The sequence below is a fragment of the Crocodylus siamensis genome, chromosome 4, assembly GCF_052110815.1.
Source record: "Crocodylus siamensis isolate JL-2025a chromosome 4, ASM5211081v1, whole genome shotgun sequence".
NCBI lineage: Eukaryota > Metazoa > Chordata > Crocodylia > Crocodylidae > Crocodylus > Crocodylus siamensis.
Window position 1 is genome coordinate 136,189,217 of NC_143398.1, and position 7,333 is coordinate 136,196,549.

Consider the following 7,333-nt stretch of genomic DNA (forward strand, 5'->3'; position numbering starts at 1 on the left):
TAACCCCCTGCTCAAAGCAGAACCATCCCCAACTAGATCATCCCAGTCAAGGCTTTGTCTACCCAGATATTAAAAACCTCCAAGGACGGAGATTCCACCACCTCTCTGGGTAACCTATTCCAGTGCTTTACTACCCTCCTCATGAAAAACTATATCTTAATATCTAACCTAAACTTCCCTTCCTACAACTTGAAACTATTGCTCTTTCTGTCATCTGCCACCACTAAGAACAGTCTAGCTCTATCCTCTCTGGAACCATCCTTCAGGTAGTTGACTGCTACTATTAAAACCCCTCCATCTTCTCTTCTCCAGACTAAATAAGCCCAGCTCCCTCAATCACTCCTCAGAAACCATGTGCCCCAGCCCCTTAACTCCCTTCATTGCCCCCTGCTGGACTCTCCAGTTTGTCCACGTTCTTTCTGTAGTGGGAGGCCCAAAACTGAACGCAGTACTCCAGATGTGGCCTCGCCAGTGCTGAACAAAGGGGAAGAATCACTTCCCTTGATCTTTTGGTAATGCTCCTACTAATACAAACCAGTATGCCATTAACCTTGGCAACAAGGGAAATTGATGGCTCATCTTCAGCTTATTCTCCACTGTAACCTTGTAATTTTTTCTGCTGAACTGCTGCTTAGCCAGTCAGTCCCCTGCCCACGGTGCATGGGTTTGTTCTGTCTTAAGTGCAGGATTTTGCACATCTCCTAATTAAGCTTCATAAGATTTCTTTTGGTCCAATCTTCCAATTTACTGAGGTGTCTTTTAACCCTAGTTCTACCCACCAACTTATCTACTACTTCCCCCACACCCCCCCAAGAATGGTGTCATCTACAAACTTGCTGAGTGTGCACTCTGCCATTTTCCAGGTCGTTGATGAAGATATTGAACAAAACCAGCCTCAGGACCAACTCCTGGGGCACTCCACTTTACACCGGCTGCCAACTAAACACTGAGCCATTGATTAGTATCCTTCAAGTTCAACGATCTATCCAGTTTTCTATCCACTTCACAGTCCCTTCATCCAACCTGGACTTCCTTAGCTTGCTTGCAATAATGTTGTGAAAGACTGTGTCAAAAGCCTTGCTAAAAGTTACATCCACTGCTCTCCCCATATCCAGAGCCAGTCACCTCATCGCAGAAGGCAATCAGGTTGGTCAGGCATGACGACTTGCCTTTGGATGGTTCGTTCTTGTGCCATTAGTAACGTATCTTTAAAATACAACCAGCTCTTCTGGACCCCTTTCCCCAACCCAGACTGGCCTCCCTGGGGATCTGCCCATCTGTTCCCTGAGTAAATCCAAGTCTGCTTTTTTGAAGTCCAGGGTCCTTAGTCTATTGCTCTCCTTCCTTCAGGATCCTCTACTTGATCATCCTGTGGTTGCTGCAGCCCATGTTGCCAACCACTATTACTTTCCCAACCAATGTTTCCCTTTATGTGAGCAGTCAAGAAGAGCACAGCCCCTAACTGGCCTCTCTAACACTCATCAGGAAGTTGTCCTCAGCTTTTTCCAAAAGCTTCCTGGATTGTGCGTGCGCTGCTGTATTGCTCTCCCAGCAGATATCAGGGTGACTGAAGTCCCCCATGAGAACCAGGGCCTGTGATCAGGATATGTCCATTAGCTGTTTGAAGACCGCCTCATCCACCTTTATCCTCCTGGTCAGATGGCGTAAAGCACACACCTGCCACATCACCCTTGTTGCTCTCGCCTCTGACCCTAACCTAGAGACTTTTAACAGACCAATCTCCAGTTTCATACTGGAGCTCTGAGCAATCTTACAGCTCTTTTACACAATGACCAACTCCTCCTTTTCTCTCTTGCTTGTCCTTCCTGAGCATTTGGTGCCCATCCATGACAGTGCTCCAGTAATGCGAACTATCCCACCAAGTCTCTGTTATTTCAACCACATTAGAGTTCCATGACTATGAGGACTTCCAGTTCTTCCTGCTTGCTTCCCAGGCTCCAGGCATTCATGTACAGACACCTAAGGTACTAGCCAGTTGTCCAACTTCCTCACCAACCCTGAAATATTTCTGTTCCAGAACAAACACAGCCATAACTTGCCCAGGGATAAATACACCTGTTCCTAGCCCAAACTGATAAAAGGACTTCTGCACTGTCCAAGTTACAAAAACAAATGTCAGGACTCTACATGTATACAGCAGTAGATGCCAAGGACTTGAGTTCCTTGCCACCTTTGCATTAACACAACAGGACTGTCGCACCCCATACCGCCGGTGCACCCTTGACCTGTGAGCCTGGGTCGGCACGACCAGCTTGGCGCGAGGAAGGGGATTTATGACCGGGCAGGTGGGTGATAACGGTGAGCAGGAGTCAGTATGATTTAAACACAGCGTGATGTTTTCACAAAAGATTTATTTTACTTACGCTTCTGATGGCTAGAGCGTAGGCAGCGCAGCTGATTGATTTAGTTACAGCATGCAGCTATCATGTTACCCAGCATTTACAGGGTGGGTAAGACAGTTGCTTCCGAGCGATTCATATAAGCCATTGCAGTCTGCAGATTACTAAGAGCTCTTGATAAGAAAGATAACGTCAAGGTAAAGAGATAAACGGACCGGTAAGATGAGATGGGGTACGCCAAAAAAAAAATAAAATAAAAATAATACATAGGCAGAAGAGATAACATTCGTTGTGCACAATCTGTTCTTCTTGAGTGTATACACAGTTCTTCGTTCTCTGCTCTCTGGTTTGGGCGGAAGTTCTTTCAAAGTTTTACTTTCCGCAGGTGACCAATTACTATACGCCAATTATAAATAATTAATGAGTTGGCACTTGTGCTTTCTTTGTTTGCTCAGGTTCCATAAAAAAGGGGGGGTTATTTTTACTTGGGTGGTACTGGTTCTGTTTGGTCACAGGATGGCACGCATAGTATATTTAATTTTACAACTTCATTAAAGTAGTTTAATTTTTATCTGGTCACTATGGGTACCGATATCTCTCGTGCTGAATTGTCAAGGCCAATTTCTCTCTCTAGTGTGGGAACTTAAGTGATTTGAAATGAGGTACAGATAGGGGTGTGTATATGCAACACTGTTAATACAGAGGGATACATTACAACCATAGAGTTTGTTGTGTTAGCTTCTGACCCTTTTGTCATCTGACCTTTCGCCATCGGCGTCTAAAATCAAAGACTTTGATCTTTGACAAGGACCAGAAAAGCAGGGTCTCTGCCAGCCAGTTCCCTATCTTCCTGTCAAGTCCCAAATAAGGCCAATGGGACAGATAAACAAGTGGTTTCCAAAAAAGACTCTTTCCAACCTGTCTGTCCACATTTATTAGCAAGAATCTGAACTTACACTTCCAAAACTGGCTCCCACTGTGTTCCTCAACATAGCTTATTGGACCCTTGCACAAGGGCACATCTTACAGCCTCTTTAGAGTGCATGTAACAAGGATGAAGCTGCTGCAGCTAAATGCCCAAACAAACACTCCCACAAAGAGACTGCAACAACAGTGTCCAAAGCCACCGTGCAGAGCCACAAAAGAAAAGCTGCTCACTTCCCACAAACTAATAATAAAAACAAACCAATCAGCCTACCCCACACATTGCTTAACAAGCCATAAAAGAAAGCTCAGCAAAATACCTGGTTAAGAACAACACAGATCAGTGATTCTCAACCAAGGTGCTGCAAGATCCTTTTAAGGGTGTAGCAGGCTGCCTCATGATATTAGCACTGGTAAGCAGGCACAGGGGAAGATCCAGGATTCTGCAAAGGGGGGAGTGCAGGAGCAAAGAGGAGCCCTGCAGGGATGACACCATCCCTGCTCCCAGGATCCTCTTCCCCCTCCACCTGGTCTCTAGCCCTTGGTCTGGCTCATCTTTCTCGGCCTCAGCCTTCACCTTTGCTTCACTCTCCAGGCCCTGTCTCTTCCTCCAGGCCTTAGCTGTCTAACATTGTCCTAGCCCTAGAGTGGCCATTGGCCCAGTTTTATACCAGACCATCCTGTTTTTAGCCCTTTGTCCACTGAATGAGGAACAGATGGCAAAAAGTCCTGTTTTTCAATTCATCGGTGGAAATGCATGTCAATCATTTGTCCTCATGATTCTATTGACTGTGCCCAGAGGCAGGACAGTGCACAATGAGGAGGAGCAGGCTTTGGAGCCAGCCAGAGAGGGAAGGAGGAAGGTGGCCTTTTTGTGGTAGCCAAGGGGTCCAGTGGCCCCACCCTTCACCAAAGGGCTATCTTGTATTCTAGGGATGTGTGAATGGCCACCCTACCTAGCCCTCCCCAATCCCTGACCCTAGGCAAGGCTGCTCCTACCCCAGCCCCGCTGGCATCCCTGGCCTTGGGCAAGGTTGCTTATAGTCTCTCAATGATTTAGCTTTATCGCCCCTACACAGCCTCCTAGGTCCCAGACCCTGGAAGGGCTCTATTTGGGCCCTAGCCTCTCCTGCTGCAGGGTGCTTTCTAGGCATCCCCACCTGGGGCCTCCATTTCACCCCTATCAGCCACACCTGGTCTGCCAGTACTCTGCCAGCTACAGATCACAGAAAAAACCCTTCTGCAGCTCTTGGGGTCCCAGCAGACTTCTGCCCAGTAGCTGCTGGCTCTTGCAGCTTACCTGGGCATCTGTATTGCCTGGGCTCCCCCTGTTGAACTCCTGCCTAGGTTGCAGTTTTTGGTGGGATATCAGGGCCAGACCGAGCTCTCTGGTTGAGTGCCCAGGGTTCTAATAAATGGGGCTCCATCCCCTTCAAGTCATGTGGCCTTCTCCTTGGGTGGGAGTTCCTAATTAATCCAGTGCCCAACCTGCCCTCAGGTGTTGAAGCTTAATTTACTGACCTACAGCTACTGCTCTCTCCCATCCTGCCCTTTAATCCTAGGGGCCTTCCCTGGCTGCTTGTTTTTTGTGCAGGTGGCTCTTGCCCAGCTGCCTACTTCATTGCAGCCCTCCAGCACTGGTTTCTTCTCTCTCAAGTAGCAGAGCTTAAGGGTTCCTGCTACCGTTTCTGGCTGCTGCTCTTCCAGCAGCATTGACTGAGAAAGCAGTGCACCTGTGCCACCGCACCCCCTCTGTATCCACCCCAGGGTGTGCAAACAGTTGCATATGATTCACAAGACAGAACCAGGGATTTCAAATAGAAAATAGCATTACAAATATTTATGTGTTGTGGTCTTCCTAACCCCTCTGCAAGAGAAGAATAGCCTTACTGGTTTGCTGTAGTCAAGATACAAGTGAAAGCTAAGAGCTGGCATTTTCTTAACGGTGCCTTGAGTCTAATGAGATTGTGCACTGCTGGCCTAGATCATTCTCCATCCTACTGCTCTTAACCTATCCATGTGGGCCCGTACAGCAACTAAGGATTCCTCAGCAAAAGGCACAGCTGTGGTAAATCCCCCCTCCCCCTGGTTTCCATTTATGTTGAGGACAGCTGTGTGTTCCTATAAACAGAGAGAAGAAGCCTCAAAAAATTACCTGTCTCCTCCAGCCCAGCCAACTTACTGGGCCTGCCAACAGAGCAAGCCCTTTCACATGCTGCCACATATATCAAAGGACTCTGGCAAATCATACTCGGGACTGCTTTATTCACTTTTGTGTCCCACTATCGTACACAGAGCAGAGGTAAAAGAGTTAAATTCCAGACGATCTGCAGAGTCACTGAAAAATTAAGGCTTCTGTTCTGCAAATGAGCTCCAGGCAAAGAGGACCCTATGCCAATGGCAAACCAGGTGTGCAGTGGGGACCTAGAACCTGTGTATTCTGGCTAGAAGATAACCAGAGGGGATGATCATGACAAACACAAACATTTTCTCCAACCTCAAGGAGGAAGGAAACATAATTTTTAGGCTGATTTAACAGGTTATAACTAGAAATCATGGGAGACAAGTAAGCAGGAAAAATAAAATGAATGTAACAAAGGGAGCCCAAGACAAATTAACCATGGGAAGTGATACAATTTGCATAAAATCAGACTGAAGGCACATCCACACATTACTGTAAGGAACATACTTGTACTGGCCACAAGGGTGATACAGGAACTGATATAACAGAAAGAGCCAGGTTGCCATGCACTGTTAGTGTGCAAACAGAATTCACACGATAAAACACAAGATTTCAAACTATTCAGTTGGTCTAACAAAAGATATCACATCTAACCAAAGAAATTTGCCTGCCAAGATTTCAAATAGGAATCCATAATGTCAAAAACCATCTGACCTGTTGTGGTTCTTCCGAGTTGTTTGCCACAAAAGAACTACTCTATTCTTTTTCTATCATCAAAAATCAAGCAAAAATTAAGGGGTGGGATTTTCTGAGAGTGCCTTGAGTCTAAGGAAGTTGAGAACCCTTAATCTATAGCAAACCTAACAATTGGTCCAATAAAAGGTATCACCCACAAGAATTCTCGCCTCTCACGTATGTCCTGGACCATCAAGGCAACCGTATCATCTCAACACTGCCAGCTGATATAATGGCACTTTTTCTACTTGTACTTTCTCACAGGCGTAGGGTAGAAACAGAACCTTTAAACTGGAGTGGTTTCACCTACTTCCTTATGTGTAGTAGGAGTAGCAGCAACAGAGGTAGGTTGATTCATTGACCCTGTAGAGAAAACTTCTGTTTCCATGTAAAATATCAGGCTTTTCAATTTTGTATTCTAAAAAGTTTTATATTTAAAAAAAAACACCTGAAAAACAAACATGCTAAACAATTGCTCAGGTGTGTAGCTGTTTAGCTCAGTTAGTTAAAGCACAGTGCTCATAACGACATTTCAGGTTCAATGCTGATTGGACTAGATAATTGTTTGAAGGTCCCTTCTCTATAACAAAGAAACTTAAGATAACTCTGAAAGGGGCACCCAAAATTAGATACTATATATTTTAGCGTAGCAAGATCCATCTATCTATCACTATATATAAGAAAGAGAGAGAGATCTCTATATCAATATCTATATCTATAGACATTGCTACACTAAAAAGGATCAGAAATTGCTATCCAGTTCCATCACTAGGAAAAGTGTGTAACTTCTCATGCACGGAACATCCCAAAACAGAGAAAAAATGCAAAATATCCTCCTGCTCATGAATGTACGAGCCCTGCCCATCTGCAGGTTCCAAATGTGCTTTGTAACACTCAGCTCACCTAGTTGCAAACAAATGCAGTCGGAGCTGTCAGCATGCTAGCCAACTTTTCTCACTTCCATAACTGACCCAGGTTTGCACACTCTTTCATGCTTCCTTACTGCTCTCCTAACCCTACAAACACTTACACATGTGCTTTCTGTTATTACATGCATTTAACACAAAGCACCATCCACATGTGGGAGATGGGTTGTAAGAAATTGGTTCCATCTCAGGCTCTTGCAAGTGGC